Raw genomic sequence first — 11,700 nt, forward strand, 5'->3', positions numbered from 1 at the left:
GCGCCGAGAAGAAAATTATTTTTCTCACTGGCCCATGACTTTGCCGTAGTTTGTATTTTTTTGTTACAGAGATTAAGGAATGCAACGGGGATCGATTGATGGGGAATTTAATTCTCCATCATACTGTCTGGATTTCATTCCTTAATATGAATTAGCCAGCAAATGAATCACCTAAAAACATTAAGAACATATTGATGACGAGGAGCTGTGACAGCGGGACTGCTACTGCCGAGTTACCCGCACCGGCAGTTCGCCCAGCCGTCACATTTGACCGTGGCGCCATCCCTCCGTTGGGGTCGAACTATTTTTGGCTTGGGGTCACTCCAACCCCGAGATCTGAGCCTCTACTTTAGTCAATCCTCTTTGTGAACAATTATGATCTAACCCCACCCTCAGCAAAGCATTGATGGTTCCTGTGGGCGCGTTTCGCAATCGACGTAGTAGCAGTAGCAGTACTGCAACCCTATCTAATTTTGCTTTACTGCAGCTACGGTAGTTGATTCCGAAACGCACCCTGTATTATCGAATCTGGCGTTTTATTCTGTCTGTTTGTATGTGTGTTTACAATATTAGTTCATTTTTTCATGAAAAAAAACATTAAATTGAACAACATAATTGTTGATGAAGGATTAATCATCCTATTTGTACCTGTGCGGGAAATAGAAATACATATCTGCATTGTGATACAGGACATTGGCATAAGGGAAATCATTAGCCCCGAAGATTCTGACAGCTCGAAAGACGTTATGTTTGATGAAAGATTGTTAAAAGGAACATTCTTGCAATAATCTTCGATCGAAAGCATTGACAATCACTGCAATCCCTGTGAGAAGGCTGTGTGTAACTGAGTGAGGTAAGCTTGCAAGCATCATTTTCAATAAATGCTTGTCAATTTTTTTCTGATTTTGATAGTACTTTTTTTGTGGAGAACAATTGATAATTATTTCTACATTCTCTCTACTTCCAAAGTAAAATTGTTAGTCTCCACGAGTATTCCCTGTTTCACACCAATCACTAGTCCATATCATAAGTTATTTCATTCCTGCACAGGTAATAATTAGAGATGCGCATTCTTTTTGGATCAATGCCAGGAAATCTTCAAGCATTACACCCTCCAATAGACTGAATACTTTGGTCTCCGTATAATTCCCATCAACAGCACAAGAAGAGATACAATTGATGATTTATTAAAATGAAAGGGATTATGAAGAGGTTTGAGAGTAGAATACTGGTGATAAGAAGGTCTTGAGTCCTGTGCAAAAGTAGTAACGATTATACACTGAACCTCAAGGAGACTCAATTGACATGGGCAGTTCTCTATCAGAATGCTATATATCAGTCTCACTGGATCTACAACTGTCTGAAGGAACCCGAGGGGTTAATGATTCACCGGCACAGCGATGAGCATGCCCTACTTGAGGTTCATCTTGCTCCAGAGATAAATGTCCTTGTTTTGTTGGGGACTTTGATTGATGAAACCGTGGATTCCCGAATCGAGCGGAACCTGATGGGGAACTCTGCAGGATTTAAAAAGCGAAGAACAGCTGAAGGGACAGTAGGAGAATGGGCCCTACAGTTCTACTACAAATGGTTATTGTACTTTCAAAATGAATTATTCGTATCAGTTTCGATGAATTTTCAGTTTTGCTATCAATATAAAAGAAAAGCAGCGAAAACTATCGACATTCTGTCCTGACAATCCATCATTGAGTCGCTTTGGATTCAAGCGCTTGCAGGATACGCTAAAGTATCATCCAAAACTCTGGAATGTGAAGTGTCCTTGTGGAGCAGTTAGGCATGAGGAAAATGTTTCTAATTATCATGTATATCTGGAGCTAGATTGCAGAGAGAGAGCAACCGATCCTGGTCGTACTTGCAAGTTCTACGATCTGCCTATATCTTTGAACTTGAGCAGAGAATACAGGTATGATGCAGTTTCTGACTGATTCATTTGACTTCTCTCACCTTGAGAATTCATATATTTAACGATTCAATGGAACAATTATTATTTTCAGACTAGCTGGAGTCGTCTCATACGATGCGAATTATGATCATTTCGTGGCCTACTGTTGCCGTCGTACTGGAACGTGGGAGTACCATGATGGACTACTCAGTAAAGTAAAACCTGTGAAAGGAAATCCGGTGATACAACCTGAATGTGCCTTGTATCTGATTAATCAGTGAGCAGGAACGTTCACTACGCTCAACATTTCAGTTTTCTGTGTCGCCAAAGCTAGTTCTTTATCTTAAGTATATTAGTTATAATATGATTCTTATCGAATGTTATTTGCTGAAATAAAGATTTTATTGAAAAAATTCAGGAAGACGAGAGATAGTGAACCAAGAGTAAATGGTTTTTAGTTTGATTGTTTTAATACAAACTCTCATGTTTGAACTTTATTTCGTGATGAAAGTAAACTGTAAATAGAACAATATAAAAGACTGTTGTTGAACCTGCAACGCAAAGCCTCTCCCCCCAGACGATACAGCTTATATGCATAATTTACATCTTTTCTCTTTAGTTCTTTGATGAATTCATTATCAAATACGTAGTACTGTAATTATTGGAAGTTTCTTGAGAAGGAAAAGTTTGATTTAGTTGAATTACGTGCAAGAAAATTATTAGGAGCGAAAGAACACATTCTGTTGATTCAAATGTTTCATAAAATTTCTTTATTCAAAACAGCGATGAGATACGGAAAGTGGATGGAAAATCACTTACGTATTTTTTTTCTTGAAAGATAATACGATTTCGGAATTATATCAAATTATGATGTCACAATGCTACGTATTTCTGTGTTTTTGCAAAACGCTATCATATGTTGACATTCTCAATCGCTCATCACTTCATAGTTCTCAATTATTCTTCCAAATAAGAAACACGTGTCCTCTCATGAAGTAGGCACAGTTCCCAACAAAAAAATGTCTTCTCGTGACCCTAATTGAATCTGAATTTCTTTGCCCATTTTTGACGCGGAAAAATAAAAAAAAGATCGAAAAACATCTACAAATGATAGAATACGAAAAAATACGAAAACATCATACAGGCTTTCACTTTTTTATACTATTTGATGATAAAAGTGAACTGGAATTAAAACAATATAAAAAAAACTGGTTCCATACCTACAGCACTAATTCGTTTGCTCCAGGGGATGTAGTTTGCATGCACGATTTACGTTTCTTTTCCTTCAATCTAAATTTTCTTCGTGAATGCAACTGAACATCTAGGACCACAGTTATGAGAAGTTGTGATGCCTGGTTTACGTGAAACAAATTATCAACAGGTGGTGATATGATACATCCCACTAATTGTGTCCTAGCATGGAATTCCTTTATCGAATGGAACAATAAAGACCGAAAAATTCGATGGCAAATAACATACATGTTTTCTGTAGCTTGAAAAATGATAGAAAATCAAGAAGTTATATCAAATTTTGGGAACGTCTGCATTTATTATTATATTCAATGATAGAGAAATTCCATGCAAAAATTCCAGTGATGCAATTATTTCGATATTGTATTCACTATAGAATAGAACGTTCATAGTTCTTCTAGGAGCGAGCGACAATTTTCTACTAACTATTTCCCTTCGTGACCCTCACAATCAATTTTGACTGTTCATTTTTTACACATGAGCTAACGNTGATAAACTGATTATCGACTATATTGCATTCATTAAGTGCAATCGGCAGTTCCTTATAGTGTATTTCAATGGTAATAATTAGCTTCCCGAAATGGGAGTAATTTGATCTTGGCTTGGACACAAATTTTCATATATTGAAATTAATTTGTCAAGAGAAGTCGTACAATAGGTTGATCTCATATGGTGAACACATGTATGCATCGTTCCAAATCTTTTTCTCCCATTTCTTGTTGAATCATACGATAAGTAACAAATACAAAACTCTGTATTTCTCACTGCTTTTTCTTTGCGTTAGACTCTTCCATGCATCTTAACTTTGGGCATGTCTATCGTTGCAGTTTTGTCTCGAATTGAAAAGCGCCTAGGTCTAAGGAGCGGCACTCGTTACCAGATTTGATTTTATTGCTGACTGTATTGCCCTCAGTGAGTCTCGAAGTCTTGAGAGGGGGAGGTACAGCAGTAGATAACGAATCTTGGAATTTTTTTCGCTGGGTGGAGTGTTACGTCCCTACCTTGGCCACCTGATGGCGCTTTACTAAATTTTTAACTTTACTTTATCGACTGTCGAGTCTTACCAGCAATTAGTATATAAGGCCCAATATTCAAATATCATTTTTTCCAATCCAATAAAATAAGAAAATTATTAATTACATTTAAGAAATAACACTCAAGTGTCCAGACCACATTTTTTCTTGAGAAATATTAAAAATACCATTCCCACGTGATAAACGAAACCGAAAAACAGATGGATGCACACATGCATCATAAACTTTTCAAAAAATCATAAATGTCGAAATAAATATGTAAGATAAGTATTTTCATCCTGAAATTGTAAACCGAACACGGCGAACTCTAAAAATCTGAAAGTCATAAGTGTCAAGTGACATTTTCCAATTCTAACGTTCCGTGAGAACAGAATTTTCTTAAGAGTCAAAACGCAGCTGCACCCTTAATGTCCAAAAATCCAATCATAACTATCGAGGCTCCCCGCTTGACCCAAAAACCAACCGGCTCGCCTCTATCCTCTCCAGCATCCCTAATCAACCAATCCTACCCTCTGAAACTAGAGCGTGAACGCCCACGCGTGACCGCTAAGAAACCCTTAGATATTCAAATCCTTCCTTAGAGAAATCACTTCAATCTACAACTTCAAAGTGGAAAGTAGAAATAACTACCTCCCAGGCACCAATTTTATCCGATAGCCCGGTAAACCTTCTATCACTTTATCCCCTCAATGACCGATAATTTACCGGTATTTTGTCGACAAAATGAGGGTTGATTGAGATGATATCACGTTGAAATTATCAGTGAAGTATTCCGACAATTGTCCTCTAATTTTTGGATATTTTTCACATATGAATAGCAGTAACATATGAGACAAGATTTGTCGTAAAAATTCTTCGAAGATTTACTGATAACGAGCGGTAAAATTAGTGATGATATTTGTCTGCATAATTTGCAAATAATTTTCTGCTAAAGATCGGCAAAATAAGGGAAATTATTTACTGGAAATATGTATGTTCTGTGATCCAACGAAGGGAAAAAAATGTCCCTCATTATCCGACAATTTTATCGAGGAATATCCATTACATTGGTAGCCATTTAATGAATTTAAGGTCCAAAAATAATGTTGGAAAGCCCGTATTTAGTTGGAATCCTAGCTCAATATAAATTCTATAATAAATAGTAATATTCCATATCGCTCTATATTATAACAATCGAAATAATTGGCTTCTGGCGATGGAAAATTAAGGAAAAAAAATCAAGATTTGAAACCGAAGATCAGGATTGGGGTCATAAGGTAAGAAAAGAGTAAGGGTCATAAGGATCATGAATAGGTCAAAGCAAGCATAAGAGTTAGATTGAAAGTTTTGTGGAGTCATGAGGGCTTCATATGGAGGTCATCTGGAGTGCATATGGGTCCATGTGGGGGTCATAGGGATGTCATATGGAGGTCAATTGGGGGTCATAAGGTTGTCATATGAAGGTCATAAGGTCGTCATGCATGTGTGGTTTCTATGGGATTCGGATGAGAGTCAAAGCAAGGGTCAGGATGAGGATAATAATGTCGAAAGTCAGAGTCAGAAATGAAGGTAAAAATTGACGGTCGAATACGGGGGTCAGACATAAGACTCAGAAATGAGATACGATTAATAAGAGGTCAAGAATAAGGATCAGCAACAGGGGTCAGAATAACGGTAAGAGTATGAAGGAGTGGCTCCTTCTTTTTTCGTATAAAAGTGTTTTGAATTTTGCGAAATTGAATAAAGTGGAAAATAACTCATTTAAATTGCAATATTTTTCGTTTGAACTGATTAAATTGAGACATTTGGCTGGAGATTTTTTTTATAAAAATAAACCACTCTCAAATAAAAAAATCAGTCCCAATCGGTTGCACCCTATCAACTATTGGGGGGTTGACACGCGGAGCGAGCAGGGGGCGAAGACCCCTAGTATTTCTATGATTTTTAAAAAAGACTCAATTTTATTATTGTTGTTTTTATTTTGGTACGTAAGTTAACCCTTAAGCGCATTAGAGCATATTGATTGCTTGTTTATCTTTGAGAGCAAGAGAATAAAACTAGTAATACAATTATTTTCATAGATGATGTGGGATGGAGGGCAAAATAAATATAAAAAGAATTGAGAATATCGAATAGAGTTCTTCATTGTCAAAATGGAATTACAGTACATGTAAAGAAAAAAAAGTAGTAAGGCATTTCTAGCTTGTACCATATTGTCATGCCTTCACGCGACGGACACTTATCAAATTTAAAGAAAAATTAACACAACATGTATATTATTTTTGAAATATTCCTCCATTATTCTTTTGAGCAGCTATGTTTTATCGTTCGTCTTCTGAAACAGAATCACAATAGGAATATTGTAGGTTACTTTTCAAGAGTTCTACTCATATTAGCTAAAGGAATTTGTCAGATTCACATATATTAAAGGAAGTTATCAAATTTACCGAGTTCACTGGTAGCCTGACAGTAGAATGAACAAGATGAACTTTAAAGAATTTCCATTTGATCTCAATTTCAATAAGGATGATCATAGTATAGCGTTCTCTGTAGGAGTGCTGAGTGATTGAGTATCGGTCAAAATTTCGAGACATCTTTCAACAGCACACTGTCAAAACCTCTTCGGTGCTTCATGTTTATACTTTTGATATTAACATTGAATTGGAAACACGTAGCCTTCTTATAAACTGGTGGCAATCATTTTTTCTTACACAATCTCAAGTGTTACTAGTCTGCTACAGACCCTTCTCATACTCTCCTCAGATGGTACTTTCGAAGAGTTTTCGAAGTTTTAAGCCCAGCTGTCAAGGCAGTATTAGCTTGCTGCTCCGTTACTTGACCAAACCTGCCTCCACGACGCAGAGCTGCAGTGCAAGCTTTGACGAATCTAGTTTTGACCAGTGAAACCTTGCCGTGTTCCTTACGTTTAATCGTTACTGTTTCCATGAAGCCATTTTGATCTTCAAGTGAAGCCCGGAGCATTAGACCTGCTGCTGAGTTGAGACTTTTGCCACCAAGTTGTGCTAGATATGAAACTAGATGATGATAACTGGCATCATGTACGTTCTCAAAGGCTTGAATACTTGCAAATGTGCTAAACTTCAAGAAGTCTGGTGGCTCTGCCAATTCATTTTGATTGACTAAACGATTGATTTGGTGCTCGATGCGTCTAAGACGGCGGGCCACATCATTATTCCCACCTTCCTGATGGTTCTGTTGTATTGGCTCAGGTCGCCGATTTTCGACATTTCTCACATCTATATCCATGAGATGTTGCTGCTCACCTTGACCGTGACGTTGCCTGTTTTGCAAAGCTGCAAAGTCGAAGTAATTAATTGGCTCATGTGGAGGTGGACGGTTTACATGTTGACCAGCAACATTATTCCCTTCTTGCATCGGCTGCATCATGTTATATTGTTGCATTGGCGGTTGGTCAAGATTCCGCAAGTGATTATCATTTCTAGGGTTCACTTGGTGCTCCTGGTTCATCAAGTACGGTGGTGCACCAGGGCCCTGTGGGTAGGCAAGCCCATTGATGATGTGCTGGCCTGGATAACATTGTTCATTGAGATTGTTTCCACCATCACCTGGATATTGTGAAGGCAGATGGCACCCTCGTTGCACAAGCAAAAATGGAGGTTGAGCTAGCTGTGGCTGCAAGCCACACACATGGTTGGGTATTCTCATTGTTGGTAAGATCAACTAGTTGTTGGGACCTGGCGCTACTGGGGGCACTCCTCGCAAGCGGGACCTGAATAGTTGCATTGCTGCTAATGTTGGCCGTAGGATCTGCTAGCTGTTGGGGCCTAGCTGTTGGGGCGCAATCTGCACCATCTACAGATGGAAATTGGATGGTAGCACCATTCATAAGGTTCACTGGAGGGATCTGTCGTTGCTGAAACTGTGGTGTTGAATTATCATTAGGTGTGAAAATTGGCGATTCAAAAAGTCTCGGGGTAGCTCCCAGTGAACCCACCAATTGTGGACTACTAGCAACAGTAGCGCTATATCCACTAGACTGAGGCTGCCCATTTCTAGAGTGGGCTGATTCTGTCAGCTGTTGGGCTGCTGACTGTTGATCACCGCTGCCATTGTGAAGCAGTGCACCACTGGTAATAGTCTCTGATGGACGTGGATCTTTTTGGGACTGAGCTAGCCTAGTAAACAGTTGGGGTTTGGCGCTGTTTGCTGTACCCACAGGGGGTACAAGCTGAGTTGATGGATTATTTATGGCCATCGGAATTTGGGTGCCAGTTAGAGGCTGCTGTGATTGCTGGTCGTGTGGTAAAGGATATGCTCCTTCGGCAGTACCAAGTTGGAAAGGATGAACCAAAGGGAAACTCTGTTCTTGCTGGTAGCTCTGTGGCGTTCCCGAAGCAACTTGCAATAGTAGTTCATCCTTACCGGTGATTGGTGGTTCTTTATGTTGGAGCAGAGGATCTCTAGATTGGCTTGATTCGGTTTCCTTCTTCGTTCTAGTGTTGTTCTCGCCAGTATCTGCAGGCTGAATAGACTGGTTGTTTTGGGGCGCTGGAGCATTCGGTTGAGTTGTACCATGGCTGCCATTGATAGGGTCAACTGGAGCAGGCGGAAGTAGCCCAGGGTGTTGCTGAAATTTTTTCGCTGGGAAAGTAGCATCACGTCCATTCGGTTTTCACAGATCGGTAATATGAACGCCACTAGTAGTCAATTGCGAACCATCCTGTGGGTTATGAGGACCAGTTACAGGTGGCAGTGTCAATAGATCTGAATTCTGTAGACTCTGTGTTTGCACTGTGACAGTTGATGGTGTTGAAGAGCTGGCACTTACAGTGGTGCCATCGAAAACCTGTGGTACCTGATCTTGTCCTGGTTGAGTGGATCCAGCAATTGCATTATCCATGACATGATGCCCTAGCAAGCTCCCTTCATGCTGTGGTCGACTTTGGTTTGATAATGCAGATGACAGGGCCCCTGTGGAATTTGACGAGTCATGTGTTACGATTACATCGCTTGTTTTAGATGCTGTAACAGAGGTGTAATTCTGTCGTTGTTGGCCCGCATTAGGAAGTGGTGGCGTAACTCCTTGCGAGCCCCCTATTGATGACTCTACTTCCTGCAACTAGACCAAATAATAAAAATGATGAAGTATTTATTTTTTCCAACAGGCTATTCTATCAGTTATTTCATATCGTAATATGACCAGCAATATGGAGAACGAAAATCTATTCTCAAACAGCGACTAACAATTATTTTTGATTCAACAAATCCACATAGAAGTCATATCGAATACATGTGTATGAAAACCAAAAACTATTACGAAAGAGTTGATTTGTTATTTTTCGTTAGCCGGCGAAGAGCTAAAAATCAGGCAAATGGTCTGGTGTGCTCCTTTTTCAAGCTTAGGTTTTTGTTTCCAATTCTTTAAAAAATGTGTACAGGAACAATTACCAATTACTTTCCGAATCGTATCAAATGCTATGCAATGAAGTACACTAAATAAAACCTCATTTTGCGATTTCAAAATGATGTTGAAGTCACACTGAAATTTTCAAATTGAGACTGGAGAGTCACAATTGTAGCTTTCTGAAAGACTTGACTTCAGACATTCGAAAGGCTCAACTCGAGATTTTCAAGCTTAATTTCGGGATTTTCAAAAGTCTCAACTTGAAACTCTTAGAAGGTTTGGATTGAGATTTGCAAGTCTCAAATTGGGACTTTCGAAAGTCTTCATTTGCGAATTTAAGAGGGTTTGAATTAAGTTTTCCAGGTCTCAAAATGAGATTTTAAAAAGCTTTCGAACGTTTTCAAGTCTGAAATTGAGTCTCAATTTAAAAATTCCATAAGCTTCAATTTGAGATCGTGAGTCTCGAATTGTTTTTTTCTTTTGTGTGAAATATCTGATTAATTTTGGAGGTCTCGGGGTAATTATAGCTAATGATTGACCCAGCTAGAGGTGAATTATCAAAATGAGAAATCCACAGTAGTCGGTCAATTCTTTTCCAGAATTTTGATTTCAATTTGTGAAAACAAACTTGTTTGAGGTTGTGTTGATTTGAAAAGAGATAAAGACTCTTTCAAAATGAGTCGATTTGGCCAGTATTTTTTACAAGAAATCAATAAGAATATTGGAAATCTGTTTTTTTTCACTCCTACGAGATGTTCGAGTAAAGTGCCAGGTAACCTCGATCATTGCACTCTGATTTGTCGAACCCAGGCGGAAGAAAATGCTCTTCCGTATACCCCTCTACATTCAAAATGAATGGGATATTTCGCTCGAGCTTCTTTGCATATCAACGATTGTGATGAGTTTTGCGGAAAAATCACTCGCACAATTTTTATCCTGTAGAAGTTATTCCTCTCGTTGCTATACAATCAAGCTATCCGGAAGAAGCAGATCATTTTAAAGGTCTCGGGGTATTACAACTGATTATTCTCCGATAATGGATCATGAGCAATCAGAATTTAGTATTTGGCGTCACATGATGGGCTCGAAGGAATTTCTTTTTTTAGCAAATATTGCATACTAGCTTCAGGATATTGCATACTAGCTTTGGATGTTGCACATTAGCTCTTCATTTTTTAAATTCCCATGTAATTCAGGGAGTTACTAGAAAATACGAGGGAATGCACGTCATTTCTGTAAGTTATAACTCTCCCTATCACAAGTAATTTAAGAAGTTTCTACAAAATTTTAATTTTCTGAAAAATTCGATAAAACTCTCGGATGTGCTAGAAAATTCAAGAGAATTGTCTCGGAGAATATTCGAATTTATTCAATGGTTTTCATGGAATATCTAGAGGACTTCCAGTTCTTTTAAAATAATTTTCAAGCCTCCTGAAAATTTAAGAACTGACGAGGGTACAGCCTCTGAAAGACGAGCAACGTATGAACGTCTGAAAAATTCTATAAGTTTCTGTGAAATTCTAAAACCTTATATAAATTATATAAAAAAAAAAATTTGATATTGAAAAATATTGGGAATCTATCTGCAAAATTGGAGAGAATACGACGTTTTTCTAGAAAATTTTGATTTTGTCGAGGTATTCCAACAAACAATTCACCCTACTACACATGACAGATTCTCCTAGTTATTGTCCTGGTATTTCGGGTCAAATTTTAGATCGGGTTTCACCCTTGGTTGTACATATTTAGGAAAGCTTTGTCTTAAATCTTTAGCCCCTTAGTCTGATATCAGGGAAGAGAACTCGAGAAGTTTTTCCATGAATTTTTTTTTCCATCGAATCTGACGACCACAATGTTGATTTTATGAAGAAATTTTATGCAAATTTTTTCTCGAAAAAATTCTCAATTGAAAAAAATAATTATTAGTTTTGTTAGTCCTTGACTCTTAAGAATGATGTTTTTGTTGAAATTATGCCTTTATTGGTTATTCCACTACATCTAATCGATTTTCTTTTTTTAGAAGGACATATTTTTCCACGTGTTCATCTAAAATTGCAAACTGGGAATCCTGCTAGAATCTGGCAATCTAGCAGCTAGATGGTCCATACGCCCGGCGCATTCTTGTGTTGATGGGTTCATTATGAGAC

The 11,700-nt window shown here is 38.2% G+C and overlaps 1 long non-coding RNA gene across 2 annotated transcripts; it reads left to right on the forward strand.

Annotated features, from left to right (window-relative positions):
- The first annotated feature begins 438 nt into the window (after positions 1-438).
- LOC107046424 lies at positions 439-2,307 on the forward strand. Of its 2 annotated transcripts, XR_001461552.1 has the most exons (4): positions 439-551; positions 690-853; positions 1,051-1,924; positions 2,016-2,307. It is a non-coding gene; the product is annotated as an uncharacterized LOC107046424 (long non-coding RNA). The 2 variants fall into 2 exon arrangements; XR_001461551.1 differs by having other exon boundaries at positions 439-853.
- Positions 2,308-11,700: the final 9,393 nt, after the last annotated feature.

The sequence above is a fragment of the Diachasma alloeum genome, unplaced genomic scaffold (genome assembly GCF_001412515.2).
Source record: "Diachasma alloeum isolate Michigan unplaced genomic scaffold, Dall2.0 Dall_scaffold_01371, whole genome shotgun sequence".
Classification (NCBI taxonomy): Eukaryota; Metazoa; Arthropoda; class Insecta; order Hymenoptera; family Braconidae; genus Diachasma; species Diachasma alloeum.